Source organism: Suricata suricatta, chromosome 11 (genome assembly GCF_006229205.1).
Source record: "Suricata suricatta isolate VVHF042 chromosome 11, meerkat_22Aug2017_6uvM2_HiC, whole genome shotgun sequence".
Lineage (NCBI taxonomy): Eukaryota > Metazoa > Chordata > Mammalia > Carnivora > Herpestidae > Suricata > Suricata suricatta.
Window position 1 is genome coordinate 85511752 of NC_043710.1, and position 25733 is coordinate 85537484.

The following is a 25733-nucleotide window of genomic DNA, read 5'->3' on the forward strand; positions in this document are numbered from 1 at the left end:
CCCAGGATGTGCTGGCGTGTCTTACACATCCATGATTCAATTGGGAGGCTGCCTGCCTCTTGGGTACAGTGCTCTGTCATGCTTTTTTGCCTGACTTCTAGAGATGATAGCTTCCTGTCTTATTCTGATGATTCAGTTCGCCTAGGAATGAGGGTAGATTTTCAGCTCTGTGGATGGAGGGAGTCCAGGAGAGGCCCTCTGAAAGACCCTCCGTCTTCCTGCTCATACTGTCTCATCACCCGGAGGAAGTCTTGCTTGTGAAGGTCTGGATTGAGAAAGAGAGCCTTGCACTTTGCAGATATTGCCCACCAGCCAAAGCACCACAATAAGATTCTCCCAGTATTCCAACTCACACCACATCACCAACTGGGGTGTGAAAAATCACTCTATCACATAATCGCACCAAATTAAAGTGATTGCTTTTCAGAAAAGAAGGGACACATCTAGAAGGCAGAATTTATAATCTACATAATCTAAATCTATAATTATACAATCTATTATTGTCAAGAGGAGATGGAATAATACATGACAAATGGTTAGAACAGTTTCTGGTGGGGTGCTTCGGTGACTCAGTTGGATAAGCGTCTGATTTTGGCTCAGGTCATGATCTTGCAGTTTGTGAGTTCAAGTCCTATGCCAGATCTGTGCTGACAGCTCAGAGCCTGGAGCCTACTTTGGATTCTTTATCTCCCTCTCTCTCTCTCTGCCCCTCCCCTGCTCACACTCTGTCTCTGTCTCTCAAAAAATAAACATTAAAAAAAATTAAAGAAGAAAAAAAGAACAGTTTCTGGCACGTAGAGACACCCAATAAATGTTAGCTCTCATGATTACTGTTGTTCAAGTAAAGATTCTCTCAGACTACTTGTTATGGGCTCAAATGTTCCCTTAAGTTCACATGTGGAAGCCCTAACTCCAATACCTCAGAATCAGACTGTATTTGGAGAAAGGGCCTGTAAAGAGGTGATTCAGTTGAAATGAGATCCTTAGGATGAGCTCTAATCCAATCTAACTGGTGTCCTTAGAATAGTATATTTGGACACCCAGAGTCCACCATGTAGAGAGGCAGCAAGCCATCTGCAAGCCAAGGAGAGAGCCCTCTGAGCCCACCAGCACCCTGATCTTGAACTCCCAGCCTCCAGAACTGTGAGAAAATAAATTGCTGTTGCTTTTGCCACCCAATGTATGGTGTTTTGTTATGGCAGCCCTAAAACACCACCTTTACATAAGCCCTCCCTACACCTGTAAATTTAGTTTACTCCACCAGCTAAAGTCACTGTTTGTTCCAGGCCATTCTCAACCCCAGCAGGACAGCCAACTTTCAAAGAAAAAGGCTCTTCTGAGGCTGTTTCCAGCTGGGACCAGGGGAGAATTACTGGAACATACTCCAGGAAGTCTGCTGCTGCACCAGAAGGCTTTCAATAGGGTAGATATGGCCAGAAATGGCAGTTTCAAAGTTGAGCTACCTATACAATATTGAAAGGCTCTCATCCCCCAACCAAGTTGGTGTCCCTTGATTCAGACCTAAAATACACTGAGATCCTTGCTCATTTTCCACCAACTGCCCTTGTGCCATGCTCGGTGAAAAGCTGTGCTTCTTGGAACCGCTGTCTTTCAATTATTATATCCATTCTCCTTGTCAGTTAGGGATCAGACATGCCTCCATATCCCAAACCAGTTTTCAATTGTCATCCAGACCCAAGTGTTACAGTTCCAAGTTGAGAAGTGTGACACTGTAATCCTCCAGATAGTCCAGCATGAGTCCCTGAAATTCTGGTGGTTCTATACTAGGAGCAGAGATGACATTACCACCTAGGACCCATAAGTACGCTTTTGATGATAAAAGTGAAGAACACTCACCAGTTCTGCTAGAAAAAGAGACTGTGTTTAAGGAATCAGGTATTGTCTTCTACTGTGGAGAGTGGCTTTATGCTTGGTCAGGAATGCACAAATCTTGGAGTTTCTAATTATAAAACTTATCTCCCATCCTCTAGGTTAGGGGAGAGGATGGTGGAATAATTGAAGGAAGGGGGCCTAGGAGGCAGGACTGGGGATAGTAATGCTCTGGGGAAGCATGAAAGATTCCCTCCCTTCATTATCCCCAAAGATGGTGGGCCAGAAAGCAAGAGAAGGAAGGGATTCATGGCACCTACATGGTGCCAAAACCAAGGTTTGTAGCAAAGATTGCAACAGAAAACAGATAAGACAAATTGGGATTTCTAGTGGCAGATCATGGAGAGATTTCTTAAGGAAATGAGAATGAAGACTTACAGGACAAGGTGTAGGTGTAGTAAAGGGCACAAAATCTGTTTGAATTCATTTTGGAATACAGCTCACAACCAAAGAAAACTTCAGTCAAGTGGCAACATCACAGGATGAGAGAACCCTGATTTCTTTCAGAACATCTCTCGCTCCTCCTGTCTGACGAATCTACCTCCAGGCACATGTGCTTCCCAATGCCTTTCTTTGTCAGACCCTTTCCTCTATGACAACCCACACGTGTATGCTCTGCCCTCATTCAGCCCACTTTACACATGAAGCTCCCTTGAAAGTCATAAATACATCCTGCCACAATCCCTGCGCAAATACCCCCCAGAGCTGACTCCATGTTGACCACAGCAAACCTACTGTCATCTGCTTGTTTTCCCACAACTTACCTCGGCCCCAGATGTCCACCCTCACATTTCATGACTTCCCCCTTTGGCAACTCCTGCCCAATGCTAACAGCTCCCACTGCTCCACTCAATGGGCCCCACTCACATACACTTCGTCCGTCCTTGGGCTGTAGGTACTCTTTCTTTGTCCTTTCCACCTGTGCACATATCCGATGTTTCTCATTTTCTAAGGTAAACAAAATCTTCCTCACCCATGAAATGTTCCCTGATAATTCCCTCTGACTCGTTTGAGCTTATAAAAGCCCAGTGAGAATACTGCGAGGGTAGGTGCATACACCCACACACAAAGTCTCTCTCTTTCTCTTCCTTTTCCTCTCTCCTTCTTTCTTTTCTATTTCCAGTCATTGCTAAGCAAAAGTTTTTTTTTTCTTTCTTATAACAGTACAGAGAAAAGAATTAGTGGTTAGGGGAGGCTGGGAAGAAGGAGAAGATGAAGAACATTTCCTTGTCTGGCCTGCTGGCCTGAATTAAGAAGCCTACTATGGGCAGGAGACCAGAGATGAAGGCGACTAAGTGCAAATAATAGATTTGGGCAGACTAGATCACAAAAACGAGTTGATCTGAGATCCTAGTGTAAAATGAAATCTGGAAGAACATTCATTCTCACCATCTCTGAAAGGAAGTAGCACCCCTTTTGCCATTCAAGGCTGACAGTTTTAGGAGTATCCCAAGAAGGGCAAATACCCTTCTGACTTTATGATAGGGTACCTTTTCTGAAGTGGTCTGGTGGCAGTGGGAGAGGGGATAGGCATAGAGGAGAAGACAAACATGGAACATGGCATTGGGTGACTGTTGTGACAGACTTGTATTCGGGACTCATGTCACTGTAATTGATGTGGGTGTAGTGACCTGGGTGCTGTTTTTATCATGTGAGAAGCTTTGGAACTGACAGATACAGCTTTTACACCTGAGCCAGTCTTGCTATTTTATGTATGTCTCATAAAGCTGTTTACTTTTACTTCAACACTTAAAACTTTTAAAAGTTTAAACATAAAACTCCTGCTTGTACTTAGAACTCTTTACAGGAAGGACTTGTTGGTTTTCAAGAACTTTTCACTGATGAATTGTTGATAAGAATTTAATTTGGGGATGATAGACTGAATTTCGAAAGAACTTCAGCATGAAAATTCAGAAACTAACTATTTTCAGTGACAAAGTTCCTTCAGCTTTTAATGAATTTATTGTTTCTATTGGTTTTGGACATGACACAGAAGACAAGTTATTCTTTTAAAGACTGTTGTGTCCAGGTTGCTTTAGAGCCTGCTATGTAAAAATTAACTTCAAAGTGAAGAAGACAGAAGGTGTGGGGTCCCTAGCCCCATGTGGTACTCAGTTCTATGGTTAATACTTGGCTTAGTAATTGGATTCTGAAAAGTATCTTTCCTTTGCTGCAAAGTCTAGGCCTGTAATTCAGGGTGCTCTGGTCCCTCAGTCACCGAGTCCTAGACCCAGAGAGAAGCACGCAGCCCTTCAACTCTAGCCACATTAGTACACTATTTGACCCATTTTCCAGAAAGCTCAGACAAGGGCAACTACTTGGGATGGCAGCTTCAGTTCTGAGCTAAGTGGATGGCCATATTTGCCTACAGAAATGCTACCAAGCTGTGTTAACCTTCCTTCACATGCTCCCCTGCTGCTCCAGGGAGCCAGCAGAAGTATATGGCCAATGGGGCACTTATCTTACTACGGGATTCTCCTTACCCAATTTGGATGAGATGCCATTAGCTCATCACTTATAATATATTCTGTGTTCTCATTATTGAAGATAGATCATAGCAGACAATCATCATAACATATATTAAGTGCAAAACACTATTTATATGAGTAATCTAATTTAATCCTCTTAGTAATACTATGAGAGATGTACTATTATTACCTATATTTTTTCAGATGAGAAAACGACTATTCAGAGAAGTGAAATAACATGCTCAGTTCACACAGCAAGTGAGTAGGATCTGGGACTCACATTCAGGTTTGCTGCCTGGTTGCCTCCCATGAAGACTATAAGCACTTTAAGGGCACCTCTTGAGTTTATTAAGCACAATCTTTAAAGCTGGAGAGATATGAACTCCAACCTGAGCTCCATCAGTTGCTCACTTGCATGTCACCTACTGCAATTTATTTATACTTTATGAACTTCATTTCCTTATCCATAGAAAGGGGGATAATAACAATACCTCACCTAGTAGATTTTGAATAAAGGTAACAGGAGATGATATAAGTGAATTTCCCAAATAAAGTGTCTGAAGTTCTTAGGGTATAATAAGTACTCAAATCTAAAATAAGCCCAATGCTGAGAGATGGCATTAGGACCTTTGTGCTGGGAGTTGTGATGGGGGGACAGATAAAACCAGAGATATACCTCCTTCTCCCCTGTGTGGGTTACTTAGAAGTAACGGAAGTTGCCTAAGATTCAGAATTAGCAGGTTTGGAGATAAGAGTTAGATTTTGAAATGCAAAATCCATGGGTCTCTGAACACAGAGCCTACTTGGCTAATATGTTTCACTCTTCTTTATCATCACAGGTTTCTAGGTTATATAGACAAGATTCCGTTAAATAGCCATGCAAGTGAGGGGAAGAGCCATTTATTGCTGAGATAATCCAAATAGTAGGTGGCTAGCAGCTACTTGTGTGGCCATTCATACATCATGTATGCAACAGACATCAGAAAAATGCCCTGCATATGTCTATGAATTCATTAATTAAAAAAGAATCTTTCCTTTTTAATTTGGCATATATCTTTCTTTCTTTCTTTTTTTAAATACTAGCAGATGTATCTTCCCAAATTTATTTTCCTTAGATTAAGGCAAATGCTATTTTCCATGTGCGTGTCAGTTGGTGATAGGGGAATGTGGTCAGAACTTTGCCACATGATGGCCTGGCTGATATTAATGATGAGCAAACAATTGCATCTCTGAAAAAGCTTTGCTGAAACAGAGACACAAAAGCCCCCAAAGTAGCAAAACAAAAAAACAAAAACAAAAGATGTTTAAGACAGTATCCAGAAGATCTCCCGACTATTGTTTGTTTTTAAGTTTATTTGTTTATTTTGAGAGACAGCATGAGCAGGGGGTCTCTCAGCTACTCAGTCCACTCTTGGGGTTGTTCAGAGATAAAACTTTTTTCCCCCAAATATCTGCGGCTCTTCCATTACAGATAAATGCAGATTAAACATTCAACCCTGTTGCCTCTTAGACTGTAAAATGTTAAACTTCAATTCCTATAACCCTGGATAAAATTCATTAATATGAGTAAAAAACTTAGAGTTAGTTTTAGGGCACTTTTTATTTTGAGAGCATGAAGTATGGAATGTGTTGATGAGATTGTTGATAAAGCTAAAGCCACGTGCAAAATGATTTTTTTAATGAAATGCATCAAGTCTTTTTGGATAATACAGTATGTACCGCTATTTGCTTGATTATGTGATATCAAAATTTAACTATATTCCAAGAACAAAAACAAACTGGATTACTTTGAGAATGTAGAATAGCATTCATGGTGGGTTTGTTTTGGTTGGGGCAACTGCCACCAGCTAAAACTGTTGTTAAAATTAGTTCAATAAAAATGATTTTAAAATGTAAAAAATAAGAGAGAGAGAGAGGATCCCCAGCAGGCTCTGCACGACCAGTGCAGAGCCTGACTCGGGGTTCAAACTCCCAAACTGTGAGATCATGGCCTGAGCTGAAACCAAGGGCTGGACACTTACTTTACTGAGCCACCCAGGCACCCCGGGGTCTCCCCCATTCTACACAGGAATACATGAAAGAAATTTCTGCTGTGGTCCCATTCACAGGAAGAATACACCTATCATCCACAGTTATGAGCCAAATGGAGGCAGAGGAGGAAAAGTCCCTGATGCCACCATCGAGGGGAGACTCTTCTTCTTGCTCACCCCTACAGTTAGTTTGAGCTTTTATGCTGGCACAGGGAGTGACCCAAGATCTGGGTTCCCAAGAAGCATTAATTCTACATTATTTCCTCTCCCCTTATTTTCCCTCTCTCCTGCCCTGAATCGCTTAACGGACAGGTTTCTATGGCTGATGAGCTTTACTGGGGAGGGTGAAAGGATGTCAAAAACAGTCACATCAAGTTCCCTGCTGCTGCCCTGCTCGGCAGGTCCACTTGACTCGCAGACCAGGCCTCTGGAAAGCTAATCTCTGAGTCACTGCAGGTAGCACACAAGCTTTGGCTTTTTATTACATTCTTTGCATAAAGACATGAAGTCCCTGCTCTTGCCAGCCAGGGAGCATACAAAACTCAGACAAGTTTCTAGGGAGCAAAATCCTCTGTCTTCTCCGCTTTCAGAAATCAGCAGGCTCTGTGGCAATGGGAGCATCCACTGGGTGAGGATCTCATCACAGCCACATCTAAAGTACCATGAGCGGGTAGCTGCTGTTAGTTAGTTCAAGCCTTTTTGCTTCTCTCTCTTGTCTGACTGCTGGCCGGGTACCCATTTCTTGCTCATTATTTCAGTCCCACAGAGGGCAAATGGACAAAGAGAAAAGAAGCCAAATCTTTTGACAAGTTGGATAAGGAGAAAAGTGGCACCAAATATTAAGCGGAAATCCCTCTCACAGGGTATAGAGCAGAGCTGCCTGTCTCATACCTGCCAGGTTGTCTTTACCTGAAAGGGCCATAACAATATTTCCAACCCTTGCCACTCCCTATCAGAATGCAGGCCTTCTCCCTTGATCCCAGATGGGACTTCATGACTGCTTCAACAAACAGAAGGTGGCAGAAGTGACCCTGCTGGACTTCCAAGGCTAGATGATAAAAGACATTATGGCCCCCACCTGCTTCTTGTTCTCTCTTGGGTCTCTAGTCCTTGGAAACCAGCCACCGTGCTGCAAGGAAGCCCAAACCAGCCCAAGCAGAGCAAGCACATGCATGGAGAGGCCCACCGGAAGAGGAACCAGCCGGCATCAACCTCCAGACTTGGGAGTGATGAGCCTTCAGATGAAGGTTTGCTCACAAGCATAATAGTTGTTATATGCTTCTAAGTTTTGGTAGTTTCTTATGTAGCCATAGTTACTGGAACATTTTCTATCACGTTCATCAGCAACAAGAGAACCCATGTCCAGAGGAGTCAGAGGGTGATTGTCTACATGTCTTTTTCACCATGGCAACTGACACTGGCTACAGGAATCAGCATCAGGACTAAACAGATGGGGAGACTAAGGCACAAAGCACAACCTCTCCAGGTTAAAACAATGAGGGTGGGTCAATCTCAGTCTTAAGGCCTAACTCCTCTGATAATCACCTATTGGAATTGCCCTTAACCAGCAAGGAGAAAACAACAAACAAACAAAAAGCAAATAAGGATGACTTTTTAAATTAGAAAGAGGGGTGCCTGGGGGGTTCAGTCGATTTAGCATCTGACTTTGGCCCATGATCTCATGGTTCTTGTGAGTTCGAGCCCCATATCAGGCTCTGTGCTGACAGCTCAGAGCCTGAAGCCTGCTTTGGATTCTATGTCTCCCTCTCTCTTTGCCCCTCCTCTGCTCATACTCTCTCTCTCTCTCTCTCAAAAATAAATGAACATTAAAATTTTTTAAATGAATAAATTATAAAGAATAAATAGAACACATGCTATTTGATACCATGGTGCTTATAAGGAACTTTTACAATCATTACCTCATTTAGCCTTTTAAAATGTTTGTTAAGATCTTCATACTATTAAAAAGAAAATTGAGGCTTAACGAGGTTCAGAGTTGCCTCAGGTCCCTCAACTAGTGAATCTTCCAACTGGTAGCCTGACTGCAGAACTTACACTCTTCCCCTAAACTAGTTCCAGCCCACGAACCATAATCTTAGGCTGGGCTGCAGAGCCAAACCTGCCATGGAAACTCAGAGTGGTTCGCTGATTTCTAAAGTATTTTATTAAACTCTGTCCTCTCGCTCCCCTTCACTCAATCCACCCACTCCCCAACTTAAATCTTCACTTACTGGGGAGGGGGCTCTGCACTGGGCGACCCAGGGAAAGGCAGCCAGCCAAGTTCCTAGAAAATGGAATTAGAATCCTTTGCAGATGAAAGTACTTTATTTAATGGAGTTCAATAAATTAAGGGAATGAGCCTAAATGAGTTCAGAGAAGAGGGTCTCTGTGTTCTGTAAAGGCATGCTGTGTAACAGAATCCAGAGCTGTGGCCTTGTGTTAATCACGATCCCCATTAGATGCTTCTCCAGGTCTCCCGTGGGTATCTACCTTTGCCTGTTGACTTTGAGTTTTTACAGTCACTATTTTGACCATAACCACATTTAAAGGGCATCTCTAAACATCAAAGTTAAATTCTCCTCCCACAGAAAATGATTTTACTGCTGAAAAGAAAAAAGTGCTGAATATGGAAACTAACAGGAAGGGGATAGAAGGTTAGTCTGAACCCCAAGACAGGAACATTTTATAGAATGCTTTACTTTCTGTTTCTTTACAATGGGTCTGACCTCTCGTCAACCTGCTTTTTCTCGATGACAAAGGTGATAGCAAAAGGGTTAGAGAAGATCTGTTATGTAGAGTCTTTTACATCTGACCATCCAGGAGTCAAGCTCCTCTCCCATAATAGGGGGTGACCAGACCCCTGAGGTGGACCTCTTAGTGCTGCAGGGGCAGAACTGAATGGAGATGGGAAGCTGAGGCTCACTAAGGTTAGGAAGCTTAGGTGTTTGCTTCTGTGAAATGGAGTCTATGTGCTCCTGTCAGTTCAGAAGGGCCAAAAGGGGTAAATAAAGCTCTCACTGGTGCAAACAGGTGATGATGGACAGCTGTCAACCAGCAAAACAAAAACCCAGATGTCATGGGGAGAGGCAGGTAGGGAAGGCAGAAGTTCTGGAAGGTGACCCAGGTAGACAAGTCTACTAGGTAGACTACTGGTAGACCAACAGTTCCCTACGGGTTGTTTTTTGTTTTTTGGTGTTTTAAAATTTTGTTTTGTTTTGTTTTGTTTTGCTGCTCATCACTTACATCAAGACTGTATGCTATCTGACTTCACAGGGGAGGCGGTTCCAGTCATCAAAAATACTGGAATAGTTCCATACCAGTGGCTCTACTCCTTCCTCTGTCTGGGGACAACTAAAAGGTCAATGACTCCAAGAAGAGGGATTGGTGCCCTGGTGCCCGTGATATACAGGTGGTTATCTGAATGTTTTCTCTAATCTGGAGGGTGGTTTACTGACTACAGAGGTGTTGGCAAGTGAGGACTATTGAAGATCCAGACGGGGCAGGGAGCAGTCTCTCTGCCCCAGAGGATCCTCGAGCAGATCTGCTTCAGGAGGGGTGAAAAGGCAAAGGGCAGAGGAAATAAACCACTTTGTCTGTGTCCTCACTCCATAGGGTACTGTTTCAAAAATGTGTTCTAATAAAAGGCACCGGTTACAGGCTGGGCCAATGCAGAGCATTACTGGCTATGTGGATTTGGGCAAACTACCTAAGCTTTCATTCCTGGAAAATTTAAACTATCTTCTACCAAATGTTTAATGCTCTCTGACAATGATGAATGGCCACACAGCCCCAATCCCAGAGAACTGAAGGCTCGGAAGAAGTGTCCTCTGTGGGGAGAGGCTGTAATGTTTCCTCACAAAGTCTGCATTTCACCCAGTGCAGGGGCTGATAGAATGGCCCGGCAGCCATAATAACGTTCCTGACATTTCTTATTGCTTGAGAGTGGGAGCACTAAGAACTGTTCTTAGAGCCTTGTCTTTATGGGTCTGGCTTGGTGGCTGGACCAAGAGGATCTCAGTCTGGTCTGTGGCAACCAGAGGAGACTCTGAATGACAAAGGGAAGGGAGCAGTAGGCAATTGAGATCTGAAACGGTGGGCTCACCCAAGGGACAGAAAGTTGTCCACCAGAAGTGGAAATGACACTTTCTACAATATTCATTAGAGCTAGGAAGAGGAGGAAGTGTAGATGGCAGGTGCCCTTGGGTGCTTCTTTGACTTCTGGGGTCATGGGAACTTTCCTATCCTTTTTCTCAAAGACCAATCCTGCTGCTGAGGGTGCTCAGAAGAAAGGAACCCCATCAGTCTTATTTTTTGTTTCCATTCCCAGGTGCTTGCTCCATTACTGACACTTAGTTGGTGTGCAATAACCTTTTTAATGGACAAAAGCCCCAGAGTTGGTAGGAGACACCGAGACCCCCTGAGCCCTGACAGCACCTTCACCACTGCTTAGACTCGTGTTTCCCTCGGCTATGAGCAAATTTGATTAAGCCTCGTATCTCAGGCTTGCCCATTTTTTTTGTTTTTTAAACAGCCACACCAAGTGTCCATGTCTTGTTCAAATTTAAGCACAAATCCATTGACCGTTCCTTCTCAACAACCCCTTGAGGGCCCTATTCCTAGAAGCTATGATCTTATCTGACAATTTCCTCGTGTGACAGTTTCCATGGCAACTGGTGCCCTCATGATCACAGGAAACCCACAAGGAAACATACATACGGGAGTGGGGGAGTGGGGGTGGGGCTTTGCTCTATTCCTTCCAGCTATACCCAAGGAGCACCCTGGACAGGAAGATGAACACAAAACCAGCCTCAAGAACCAGAGTGTCCAATCTTGTGCACACAAGTTGGGAAATGTCTGCAAGCCTCAGCAATGCTATTTCACTGTGATGGATAGCTAGGCGTAGCATGAGGGACTCCATTTTATTTCACTTAGTCACAGGGCATTGGGAAAGGAGGAGCACCTGAATATATCTCACAGCTTTTAATGGCTGTCTCCCTTCCATGATTCATGCTTGAGGAGTCATGCTTGGTGACCTCATGCCCATCTTGTCCTGAGTGTGCATTGCAATACTTCCAACTCTCACATCTGGATGAACCATGCTATCCAAGGTGCTTAGTTCTCTTGTGGCCCCACGGCATATGGTTACCATATTGTTGCAGTGACATGTGGCAAAATCCCTGAGGATGGAGATAATGGAAGGAGGTGATGCCTAAGGAGGTCTTGTCTTGAGCTGGCTCGGCAGCTCTGACCCATCTCTGCCTACCTTGTGTGCTTTATTTTATCTTGTTCCACCATCCCTCTGGCACCCTCTGCCCATGTTTCCCTTTTGTCTCCCTCACTATTCCTGCATCCTGCTCCCATATCTTCTCGCTCTCTTGCTCCTTCTATTGCATTTTAACGTTCTAATAACATTTTTAATGCTTATTTATTTTTGAGAGAGAGACAGAGAGTGAGCAGGGGAGGGACAGAGAAAGAGAGGAAGACACAGAATCCATAGCAAGCTCCAGGCTCTGAGTTGTCAGCACAGAGCCCGACACAGGGCTCAGACTCATGGACTGAGAGATCATGACCTGAGCCACTTAACCTACTGAGCTATCCAGGCACCCCTTTATGTTCTATTTTAAATAGATTCTCCTCTTATTATACATAAGACCCAGCACTCTGAACCTTTAGGCACCTATATAATATACATTCTTGACTGCTCTTTAGGTGTCTGCAAATACCTATGCTTTTTCCTTTGCTATCCAGCTTTTCCTTTGCTTTCCTTTCAAACCAGCTATCCCTGCAGAGCACTGCCTTCTTCGTTAACCCTCCCTCCTCAGATCTCATTTACCCACCGAACTTTTATGGAAGACCTACTGGGGGTCAGGCACTCAGCTAGGCATAGGGAATACAAAGCTAAATGAGACTCCAAAATTGCACACCTGCCCTTAAGAAACTCAAGTCTAGGCAGAAGACTGATCCAAATATCAATACTCATGTAAGGGTGGGATGAAAGGGCAGTGAGTGAGAGGTTCGAGGAAGGCTTCCTGGAAGAGGTAGAGCCCGGGATGGATGACAGTGACCTTCCCGGACACCTCAAGAGCCACCACCTCCAGGAAGTTTCCCTGTCTTCTGCAGCCCACCACTGTCACTTCTTACACTGCTATATCGGTAGTACTTTCCATCTCTACCACCGATTCAGCACTTTATTCTAGACAGCTTTGTCATGTTGCTTTTATTTTCATTTCACTTGTGCCATAGATGGTGGCTTTTCATAAGTTCACATTTAATGTCTCGAACTAGGTTTTAAATCCCTCAGGGACAGATTTTCTTTGTGGTTTTCCATAGACATTATTAACATTTACTAAGTGCCTTGATTCCCTCATCCTGAAAATGGGCATAATGACAGGACCCACTTTAAGTTGAGTGGGTTGACATACAAAAAGCCCTCCCCACTGCATCCCTACTTTGAGAAGGTAGTGTTTATGGAGCCAGACCAACAGGATCTGCATTTTACATTCACCACTTGTTACTTCTGTGACCTTGGGCAAATTCTTTAATCTCTCTGTGCCACAGTTTCCTTTTTGGTAAAATATTGATGATAATAATTGTGCTTTAACTCATGCCTGTCACATAGTAAGCACTCTCTGACCTTAATCTTCTGACTATGATTCACAGATCCTAATAAAAGAAAAGCACTTCATTTCCCTAGGCCTGCTTCTTGCAGCATCAAAAGGACTGAACTAGATGATCTGCAAGACCCTCTCCAGTGCAGTGTAGGATTGATTCTCCAGCCCTATTTGCCTGGGACAGTCCCAGTCTGTGCCAATTATTCCAGAAAATGCTAAATAATACTTCCCTTCGTTCTCAAAATTATTACCATTTGGATGATGCATTATATGTCAGCCTATCTATGAGCAAGCTGAGACATCTCAGTGTATCGTAGCTTCATGGGACCACTGCCCTCCCTTCCAGGGAGGGGTAAGGGGAACTGAGGACAGCCTGGTCTATATACAAAAAGCCACGCATCCGCTCCTCTTGGAGCTCAGGCTCCATCTCTGGTACACAGCTGGTTTTTCGGCTGGCAGCCGCCCTCAAGGCAGTCGCCTACTGGGTTGGCCTTCATCCTTGTTTGACTTGAGTGCCAAACCTAGGCAGTCTGGCACCGGGCCTCCTGTCTCTCGGCATCCATCTATAGGAAAAGCAGATATTTTGTGAACAAGTCCTGCCATGGCCTTCCAATGAAAACATCTCAGTGGGATTACATGGAGATATTTTCTTTGTCAATCTCAGTAAAGCTATTTGCACAGAAGGCCCAGCTGAAGCCCACTGACAGTTCCTGGGGACTTGGGACTGATTTAGTAACTATACAAAAATTACTTAGTGTTCTACTCTTGGAAGATTCTGAAGGTATTGGCCTTGCCCAGTAGGAGCCTGTCTGTCTCTCTCAAGGGCATGTGCCATGGTGGCAGTAAGGCTTAATCCGTGATGTCTCAAAAACTTAAGGGAAATGACAAACTAGCCCGCCAGGTGGGGATGCCCTGAGGAGATGTCCAAAAACCTCATCAGCTCCTTTTTCCTTTTTGGTTCCCTTTACTCCAGGGTCATTGTCTAAGGCTGTCAAGTTCTTATATGGCTGCTTCTGCTTAGTTTTCTGCATGGATGAGGTTGCCCACATTTATTATGGGCTTGGTGATTTCCATAAGAAGTCCAAAATCAATGATGTCAACCTTCCCAATCCTGCCCTTCTTGGGAAATTGGGAGCAACATGTCCCTGGGAAACCTCATAGTCACCTTGCTCCTTCTAATCCTGACCCAAAGAAGGTTTCAAGTCTAACAGTCTGAGGGACTTTTCAAAAGTGTTAAGTATTCTGGAAAAGAACAAGAACATGTTCTTTAACCTCAGTCTTGCAATAAAATCAGAATTAAGAAACAAAATGTGACAGAGCACCTGGGTGGCTCAGTTGGTTAAGCGCTGAGGTCATGACCTCATGGTTCTTTAGTTTGAGCCCCACATTGGGTTTGCTGCTTTCAATACAGAGCCCACTTTAGATCCTCTTTCCCCCACTTTCTTTGTCCCTCCCCTGCTCACTCTCTTTCTCTATCTCAAAATATATAAATAAACTTAAAAAAAATAAGGGGTGCCTGGGTGGCTCAGCCAGTTGAGCACCTGACTTCAGCTCAGGTCATGATCTTGTTGTTTGTGAGTTGGAGCTCCACATTGGGCTCTGTGCTGACAGCTCAGAGCCTGGAGCCTGCTTTGGATTCTGTGTCTCCCTCTCTCTGCGCTTCCCCTGCTCACGCTCATGTGCGTGTGTGTGTGTGTGTGTGTGTGTGTGTGTGTGAAAGATAAATAAACATTAAATTTTTTATAAAAAGAAGCAAAATATTTATTTTTTATTTTTAATTTTTTTAAAGAGGCAGAGTATAAGCAGGGGAGAGGGGCAGAGAGAGGGAGAGAGAATTGTAAGCAGGCTCCATGCCCAGCAGCACAGTGCCTGATGTGGGGCTCAGTCTCACGAGAGTGAGATCATGACCTGAGCCAAAATCAAGAGTTGGATGCTCAGTTGACTAAGCCACGAGGTGCTCCAATATATTATCTTTTCACATAGAAAGACAATGGACTTGTAAATTTATCTTCTAGACCAATACTGTCCAATAGAGATTTCTGTGATATGAAATATTTAAATATCTGTACTGTGCAATAGAGAAGTCACCAGTCCTGTGTGGCTATGAAGCATTTGAAATGTGGCGAGTGTGACTGAGGAACTGAATTTTAAAATTTTATTGAATTGTAGTTAATTTAAATCTAAATAGCCATGTGTTACTGGTGGTAACTAGAGTGACCAGCACAGGTTCTAGACACGTATGCTCAGTGTCCAGACTGGGCACTATTCAAAACATGCAAATGTCACATTGGCTATTTCCTTAACATCCTCTCTCTTTAGGGAATCATGAACATATTTGCCTCAAAAAAAGCATTCAGCCATTGGTGCATTCATTCATTTAACAAGTATTTATTGGGCATGTGCTATGTACCAGGCACTGGAATATGTCAACGTATTCCAGGAATATGTCAACGGAAAAATGGCATCACAGAATGTAAATAGCATTGTAGTTACTATAGAATTAGGAAATTTGTAGAAACTACCCCCTACCATTGATCTGATTCTATCTCTCTAGTGAACTAAATATTAGATAAACATGCAGATGACTTTGTAAATGAGAGGGTCACCCTGAATAGGTAAGTAGCTTCTCCAAATCTGCTGTGTAATCACAGCCTATGCCCTAGGCAGGGAGAGTGTAGTGAGAAAGAAGAGGGGGGGAGATCCTGAATTTAATATGCAGGAATTATGGTCTGTTGTGAGGATTAAATTAAATGAGAACAAGACTCACAAAAGAACTCTGGAAAGTGTAAAGTGTCTGCACTGTTAATTTACCGCAGCTCATGAAACAACGTGGACCATGTCTTCCGCCATGTGTAGCATCCCAGAAAGCAATAAAGAAACTGAGCCATCGCCTCCTGAGAAGGTGGCAGGACATGACGTACTGAGAGATGACCCAACCAACTGTCAAGGCAGGGGGATTTCAGAGAAGAGGAAAGCAGTGAACTGAGCAGGAATGTGGCCGAGAGGTAAGGTGTTAACACTTCATCGACTATCAGCAAACGTACTGCAGGGACTTTCCTGGTAATAAATAGCCATCTGGGACCTCAATATTTCATCTAATCCTCTGAAGAGCATATAGCAGGGAGAAGGGGGCATAGACTCACTGCCACCACCCTCAAAGTCTATTCCCAAGGGATTTGCAAGGGCACCATTCTCCATTTAGCAAAATGTTGTGGCTCTCTATGCAGGGTCCTAAAATGAGTCACCTAGATCTCCAGTCATCTGGAAGAGCAGTGGTAAGATCCTGTAGTAAGGTGCTCCTGTATCCTGACTGGCTGGAAGGCAAATTCTCCTTCTCCTCAGGGACCCAGAGCCCATGCCTGAGTGGGCAGGTACGTGCAACTAGAGCTTGCAGACTGTGTACTCCTGGTCTTGTAACACATCCCTGGTGCTTCTCAAAGGTCCAGCCCTTGGGAGAGCAACACTTGACTAGCACAGCTTGGGGGCTCTGGTGTGCCAATGCTGCCTGGTAGCCCTTCCCTTTTTCCCTTTAGGTTAACAACAACATTTGCATGAAAACAGGATCTCTGCTGCTGCACATTCTCTCCCTCCCTTCCTTTCTGGTCACCCTGTCCCCATCTCTCCCAGGCTGTGGCTCAAACACCATCTAAGCAATGACCCACCAGCCCAACACCAAGAAGTGGCCCCGTATGACCATTACGATGCTTCACATGACCATGATCTCACCCCTCTGAAGGGAGGACTATATGATACCAATTCACTCCAAGTCCCAATTGTCTACATTTGATGGTTGAGAAAGACTTGTTCTAAAACATTTACTCTTGTAACCCAAAGGGCTCCCCACATTGTAGTTTTAGATAGGTTTCCCCTTACCTCCCAGCAGATCAATCCTCATAATTATTTTAATATAGGCTTATGTGAAAAAAATTGTGTTCTCTAGACACACAGAAATTATCTGGGGCAAGTAAAAGAAGAGGAAAGGGTCAAAGGGTAGTGGAGCCATGGCTGGCCAGGCAAGAAGAGACTGGATTGACCATATTTACCAGGTTTTGTTCTTTGATAACCCAACATTCTTCTAAGATTTCTCTGACTTGATGCCAAGACTCTCAGTGGAATAATTCTGTAAGCACCAAATGTAAACTACAAAGGGAAAAGCGAATAGATAGAAAACTGTTGTCTTTAAATACCATTATTTGTTGTGATAATAGACTTATTCTTTCAGTAAATCTTTCAGACCCTATGTGGGTCCCTCGAGAGATTTACAGAGAACACCTTTGGGTTTAAAGACAGCCTGATCATTCTCCCTTTGTGTGCATGTGCACACCCATTTCCAAATATTTATTTCGATACCCAGCTTCTCTTCCAACTCCCACTTTGGATCTGAGAATTTTGGGGGGGATTAATCACTGCACTCAGTGAGCACAGACATACATAGACGTCTTTAGCAAGGAGGCATCTCTTTCCTTCTACTATCAGGGCAAGTGAATCAAGGCCCATGTGTCTCTCACACGCCAGGACAAGAGGCCCAGCTGGAGGGTCTGGCCAGACTCGATGCAGTTCAGACGTGGCCCTTTGCTCCTGCAGCAAGAGGAAAATCCTGTCAAAATGGCTTAACGATCTTCTAATATTTCCATGCAATTAAGGCCACATCTGTCTCCCAGGCCCCCACACTCCTTTGCTAGTGCACAGACATGAACCAAACAGTCTGTCTTGTCGATCTGGAAGGTAACAAAGAGCTCCATTCATAACTGTAGGCACTTTTGCCATGTTTTTTTTTTCAAAGTAAAATAGAGTTTTCACTTTGAGAATAACCTGTGTGGCAAGCAAGCGAAGGATTTTTCCCCCCTAATAAATCAAATTCAACAGCCTAATAAAATGCTGGCTCCCCCATTCCCCCAGTCCCCCTCCCCCTTGCTACTGTCCCCCTCCCTGCCAACAATTGCTCTGAATACAGACTAGTGGGCTCACCCAAAGAGGGTAGGGGATGATGAGCTGGGAGCAGGGAGGGAATTCACACACCTTTTGGAGGTGTGATGAGTTTGTCTGGCAGATGAAGTCCTGAGACGGTGGGGGTAGGTAGGTATATAGCCTTTCTTTCCCTCCCCCACTACACCTTCTTGCTCAGCCTTTCTGAGCTGGTTTCAAAACACTCCTTTTCTGCTGCTGCTCCCTTTACCCTACTACCCATCCCCAGGTATTGGGTAAACCCTCTGCTTCCTTCTTTTGCCTGTGGAGAAACAAGACAACCATGTTCCTAGGGATGGAGCAAGGACTCTTGGACCACACCTGCTGCTGAGCCCTGCAGGAGCATGCTTCTCCTCAGAACAAGGCTGAGAGATCTCCCGGGTCTTTGAAGCCTCCAGAGAGTGAGTTTGCAGGAGATAATGCTGATAAACATCGAGTTTGGTGCTTATCTGCAGCAAACACAATCTTTTGAGGTTCTCTTTGCACTCACAGGCCATAGAGACTCTAATCAGAAAACAGAAGGGAAAATGCAAAACCAAGCAGTATTTGCTACTGCTTTTTCTTCTTCTTTTTTGTTTTGTTTTGTTTTGACCTACACACTGGAAAGCCCAACATAGATACTATAATACAGGGGACTCCGGAGTACAAATGCAGCCTTGGGTCTCTGCTTTGTTCCATTTTTTTGTTGTTATTGTTCAGACATCAATGGAGGAGATATTTTCAATCCTGGACATAAAAAGATGAGCCAAACATTGATAACAATAGCAATCTGCCTGTAGTATTTTCTTTTCTAAAATGCTTTCATATACATTATGTTATCTGGGCGGCCCTGGTGACAACACTCTAAGGTAAGTGCAATGGTTCACAAGTAAAGAAATTGAGCCTGAGCTAGGTTATATGACTTTTAAATGTCACACAACTTAAATAAGGGTTTCAGGAGTCCAAATCAGATTTTTTCCTATTCATTCTAGATCATGCAAGGCTCAGCAGGTAGAAGAACACCCAGAAATGAAATGGCCTTGACTCTAGGCATCTCACCTAGAAGCATTTGGAAAGCTTAGGTGGCAGGGGATGAGCTGGGGTAGCAAGGAGCTCTGAGCTTTGAAACACCTGAGTAATGCAAGAAAGGCAGACGTGTGGCTGTCTCATATTTCAGTGCATTGTTTATACCTGATTTCTTAGGATGGGATATTAGCAAGGAATGCATGTAGAGGAGAAAGAGCACCAGATGAGAAACATGGGATCCAGAACTCTGGTCTCTGCTCCATCACTGACTAGCTATGGGCTCTTGAACAAAGATTACTTCTCTGATTTTCCATTTCCCCTTCCATAAAATGAAGGAGTAGGAGAGATGGCATGTAAGGCATAAGGGTAAGGGAAGCATAGAGTGTTTGCTCCCCCATGAGCACATTCCTTAAAAATTGCACAACCACATGACAATATTACCGTAAAGCATTAATGTTCCTTGTTAAGACTAATATGGAAAACTCAAGGGTTGAATGTGGCTACACTTATCTCTTCCAGCTCCAATGTTCTACAGTGCTGATGGGAAAGTCTTCAGCTCAGGGAACTACTGATGGCTATGTATTTCCCTACAGATCACCAGCTATTTCCACACAAGTTTTTATTAAGCAATTCTGCTCCTTATTGCCAAGCTCTCCATATTATGTACATCATATTGACCATTTGCAGTTGGATAGAAATTAAACCTCCTCAAAAGCCTCACCAGTAACATTACAGCAAAAGTAACTGGAACTCAGCCTAAAAGCTAGTTTCCTGAGGGAAAGGTGATACATCATCTGCATGATCTGTCTAGAAACCTCAATAAACCCTCAATGGCCACAGGTAAGATGAGGGTAAGACTGAGGGGAGGGGTGAATGGTGAGGTAAGGAGGCTCTTACTTCATCACTATTTGAATTTTTTAAAGCAATGTATTCATGTGTTATTGCTTTCATTAAAAATTAATTTAAAAGATGGGGGAAAAAAAGAACATCTTGTTCATGGTGGAATTCATGGTTCAGAGATAGGAGCCTGGATGAAATTGTTACCAAGGTAGCAGAACTAGTACCTATCAAGCTGTAGAACTCATTGATGTTGGAGAAGTACCATGTTGCAGAGGGTCAGTGCTCAGGTGCGATGGAGGCCTTCTAGAGAGACACGAAACAGGCCTCTCTGGTATCTCCATATGAGTCTCATTCAGGAATACCTTACTTTGTGCTGTGTATTCTGTGTTTTTGGTTATTTGGGGGTTTTGTTTGTTTTGGCTCTCAGGTAGCATGGTCCTGAAGATAACACGCTGAGGTAGGTCAAAGAATATAGCCTCATTTTACAGATGAGGGAGAGGGCTGTGCTGGCCCCTGGGTCTCATCTTTTTCTTTCTGTTCTATATCAAGAGGCCTTTCTCCTGCTCCCATGGAGGGTCCATATCATCATCACTACATAGCTGGTTGGATTCAACAAATTCAATTTGAAAGAGTCTTCTCCACTTAAGATTGAAATCTACTGGAGAAATATGACTCTTGAGCTCAGAAAGATACCCATACTCCTTCATATGTGTGTATAGACTCCTCAGAAAACGTTTGCTTGGGCATGGAGGGGGAGCCCCAGAATTATCATCTGGTTAGTACCATCCTTTGGAATGCAGACTGGGGTCTGGCCTGGTTTGGGGTGCTGAGTCAGGCTCTACTCCCAAATGGCAAGACAGCTTAGTCTTTTTCATGGTCTCCCACACACACCTGCACACACACAAATACCCACAAATTAGAATGCATTTTGAAAACTACTAAATATTGCACTATAAATATTTAACTTATGCAAATAGTATTAAAGCATAAAGTATGCACATAGACAACATGGTAGCTATCTGTCTTTTCTAGAGTCAGAAAAATAACCATTCTTTCTAGTTTTCTTCTCAACATCCATACAGTATTAGATGAGCATTTGCTTTGGAAAGCCAGGGAACAACCTGGTTTAGTGGTATACCATTAGCCATAAGCTCTGTTTTTGAATGTTTTAGCTACACTGGAGATTTTTATCTATACCTGGGATGTCTTGGGTGTGTCTGAAATGGGTGTATCTCACAAAACCTCTCCAGGTTCCCATATTCTCAAAGTTGCTCAAGTGACAAAGGGATTCAGGATATCAAGCCAATAATGAGAATTTCAAGCATGACAAGATGGCTATAGGTACACATCTTAAGGATTTCAGAACCCAGAGTGCTAATGTCACCATTAAGAGCTGTAGCTTATTAACTTATATTACACCCTTTGTGAGAAGTTTCCTGAGTCTGAGATTCCTGACTGTAAGAATTATTATCAGGTCTTCTTTTTCTAACAATTGCTAACTGACAACCCTGTACATATTACATGAATGTGTGCAGCTCATCACAATGGAAAGAAAGAACAACATACTTATGCTGGTAGGGAGTGGGGGTTGGGGACCTGAGGAGTGGTTGCATGTTAAGCTCTAACAGCTTGCATTTCCTGTTTAGTGGGGTTGGGTGAAAGGTTTAAATAGTAAGGTCTCAATGCTAAACCAAATAAACAGCCTCCTTGGTCATGCCCAAGGAACCGAGATTTGGCCCCTGGATACCAGATGGAGATTGAAGTGTTAGGGAACCTCAGGATCAACCGCTCCCCATTTTCAGTTGCTTGTTTTGTTTTTTAATGTTTATTTATTTATTTATTTATTTTGGAGGGGGGAGGGGCAGAGATAGATGAAGAGAGAGGATCTCAACTAGGCTCCTGTGCTGTGGGGCTCAAACCCAAGAACTGTGAGATCATGACCTGAGCCGAATTCAAGAGTCAAATGCTTAACTGAGGAGTCACCCAGGTGCCCCCCTGGCTTGTTTCCATTGTCCTTTGTCCTATTCCTTCCAAAGTCCTCCCTGTAAAGTCAGGTTAAAAAATTTCTCAGACCAGCACATGAGACCTTGTTAAAGGAAGATTTTTTTTAGACATCTTATTCTTAATACTACTTTCTGTTTGAAAGGAATCATATGAATTTCTAAGGCAACCTGGCATATAAGGGTGAGGAAAGCTCAGAAAGGCCAATGAAATTCATAGGCACTTACTTCACTATTTATTCTCCCAATACAGCCAAGTTCAGACTCCTGGTTCATTCAGCTACCTAGTAAATCACAATCACACATGTGTTATAATGTGACCTTTTATTTGCTTATCTTATCTAGAGACCTAATAATACTACTGATTGTCACTATAATTATTTCTTGACCATCAAATTGATCTGTGAAGGAATTATACCAATTATACATCCACAAAGTTCTCCTAAATTAGAGGTCAGCTCTCTGAAAATGAAAACCAAATGCTATCTTAGGAAGTACTTAATTTTCTTGGATTTCTCCAAATCTCAGAAATAAATTTATCTTAAATCCTTCAATACAAGTGATAGCCATTATTAATTAACTTTAAGTTATTATGGAAAAATTTAAGCATACAGCAAGGGCCCAGAACAAAGTCTTGGGCTGGTTTAATTCCTGTACTCAGCTCAGTCTCTGCCTCTGCCCGTCTCTTTCTTACATTTTTTTTTTTGAGTGTTTATTTTATTTTGAGAGAGAGAGCAGGGGAGGGGAAGAGAGAGAGGGATAGAGAATCCCAAGCAGCCTCCACACTGTCAGCACAGAGCCTGAGACAGGGTTTGGTCTCAGGAACCATGAGATCATAATATGAGTTGAAATCAAGAATTGGGTGATTAACCAACTGAGCCACCCATGCACCCCTGTCTCTCTCTCTCTCTCTCTCTCTCTTTTTTAATAGAAACGTCAGTAGATGCATCTTCTAGATTTCCCTCCATACTGTGATTCTAGCAATAATAATAACTGGGATTTTTTAGACTATTTTATAGTTCAAGACATTTATCTTAATAGGAGCCTTCCCAAACCTATAATCTTATTTAATACCATAATTAATGGGGAAGTAGGTAGTATTATTCTCCTTCCCCATTTTGTGGATGAAGAAAGGAAGGTTCTGCAAGGGTAAGAACTCACTTCAGGTCACAAAGTTGCTAAGTACAAGAACACGAGCCCAGTACCCAGGATGCCAAGATATCCAAGCTTTCCATGGGGCTCTGCTTTCTCTAATGTACTTTTTGTCCCCAAACACACTGGCAGTGAGTACATTTAAGGTTTTATATTGATGCCATTTTTCTTTGCTTTGTGATCTTGCTCCCTTCTTGAGACTATAGGCAGTTTTAAGGTGAGATCTTTATCTGTCAGTCACCATTTTAATGTGCAAGGGGCTCATTAGAGGTCCAGGGACGCTTGCTGATTGATGGCATGCACTGGACACGAGGCTGCTGGCTTTGACATTTTAAAACTGCATACTTCCTTCAGTGACACAGCAGGCCCAAGCAGCAGGCCTCACTGCCATTTTTGCAAAACCAGGAAGTGAAACTGGCCACTGAGAGCAAATGACCACCAGCCAGAGCATTAGTGCAAACCAAGCAAAACACACCAAGACACAGACCTCATGGGTCAGAAGGACAACGCATTCCATCTGCAGCTATCTTTGGAGAAATGTCACCCATTCCGTCCTCTCATCCTGGTGTCAGTGACAATCATCCCCAACTTTTGAACATGTTCAACTGTGCACTTTTATATGTAGGCTTACACAACACTCATCCCTAGACCTGCCGTCTACGAAAATCCCAGTGTCTGCACTTGCACAAGTACAGCCTGTCTCTAAATTTTCTGGCCAAAGACTGTTCTGAGAAACACAAGGCAGGGCTGTTTAATGTGAAGGAGAACACTAGTTTTGCTCACATACTCCTTTTTATATAGCCTCCTTCTCTCATCCTGTGTCTCCTGTAACCTGGTCAGATCTCTGGCAGATAATTTAGAATTTTTTTTTTTTGGTGTGTGACTGCAAAGGTGTTTTCTGTCTGCAGTGTGGAGCCTAGAGCTCTGGGAGGCTGCTGAGGCCTAGGTAACAGTAATCTGAACCATTGCATCTCAACAGCAAACTCCGGTCATGGTCATGGTCATATGCTCAGTCTCCCCGCTTCCCCCTCCAGCAGTCACCCTCCCATTATGCTGATCACAACCCAGATAGGCGGAGCTTGTGGGAGCCAACGCCTCTCTGAAAGGAGCCTGTTCCCGCAGCCTTTTTCATTCTGAGGGACCCTGGACCAGAAGGAGAGAAAACAAGACACAAACTTCTTTGCATATGAATGCATCAAGATGTGTCTTTCTGGGTACCTTTGTTCCATTTGAAAGGACGGGAGGCAGCCAAAGAGACTCGGCTAATTAGACAAAGACAGATGGGCACATCAGAAAACATTCTGCTGCACCCTGTATTTGCACAGCGTCAAGAATTCTGTCTTCTACCACACATGATATTCCTGCCAACCAAGTCCAAAAGGACAAATGCGGTCTTTGTAGTTTGACGTGAGACACCCCACAGACTCTAGACCAAGGCTGGATTTGTGGTGTTACTCACTTTGCTTCTAATTATTATTGTTGTCATTGTTGTTGTATATATACATATATAAACAATAACTTGGCTCTGTTCACGCAGCATAAGCTAGGTTAAAAGGAATAAGAGGAGGCCAAGAAAGCTTGTGCTGGAAGTAAATAGAGCTGCTGAGATGTTCGTCAGGGTACTAGCCTGGTTAGTCTCTCCAGAAGCTTGGCTCCTGAACTTGGTGTATTTTATTTTAAAAATAAAAGCTTCCTGAAACCAGACCATTGTAGATCTAGTGAATTAGAATCTCAGGAGCCAAGCCCAGGAACGAGTACTCTTTACAGTCCCCAGTGAGTCAGAGGCGGACACAAATCTCAGAACCTATGTTAGGTGCTCAGTGAAAAAACTCTTCCAACATCACATTTGGTTTGGAAAATGCTGCAGAAGACACTGGTCCTCCCCTTCCCTTAGGGGTTCATGAGCTATATCAGCATATGCAAGGTTCTGATAAATTGTGAGGCAAAGAGGCTTTGGTAGGCTTCTAGAACCCAGAGTTTGCCACCCTGTTTAAATTTTTTTTTAATTTTTAGAGAGAGAGAAAGAAAGTGCGCAACTAGGGAAGGGACAGAGAGAGGAGGGGGAGAGAAAGAAGCTTAAGCAGGCTCCATGCTCAGCACAGAGCCCGATGTGGGGCTCCCACACCCCTGATGTCATGAACTGAGCCAAAATCAGGAATCGGACGCTCAACCAGCTGACCCATCCAGGCGCCTTACCACACTGTTGTGAACACAGGATCCTCTTGCATAAAGCCCCTGTGAACATCCCTCAGCCATGTTTTGGAGGCAATGAAATGCCTTAATGGTACCTTTACTGCAAGTAAAGGACCTACCTCCCTATAGGCCTCACTTTTTTCTCCTTTCCTGACATAAACCATCCAAACTATCTCAAGAGGGAGGCAAGTGCAAGACAGACAACAATTACTTTTTTTTTTTTGGAACTAGCTGCTTCTTAGAATCATAACCTCCTTTTGGGTATGTGTTGGAAGTAATGTTGCATCGTCCTCCCTCCCGTCTTCATTACTTATGGGGAAATATCATCTCTACAGAGGAGCTTTCTTGAGTAGTTCTGTCTAAACGAATTCCAACCTTAAGTTCTCTTTCAGGGCACTCTACTTTCTCTTCTTCATTCACACCACGTTTCTACTCACATATTCATTTGTGCAAAAATGTAATTAACTAGATTAAAAATCTATGAAGGCAGGTGTCTGGTCTCCTTCCTTTACCTGCATAGCAAGGACTTAGCACAATGCCTGGCAGACAGTAAGCACTCAATCAAAACTTGCTGCCTGA

General features: G+C 43.4%; 1 protein-coding gene across 2 annotated transcripts in view; it reads right to left on the minus strand.

Annotated features, from left to right (window-relative positions):
• Positions 1–25733, minus strand: part of FLI1 (Fli-1 proto-oncogene, ETS transcription factor) — a 119279-nt gene that overhangs the window by 55488 nt on the left and 38058 nt on the right. The window lies entirely within an intron of this gene.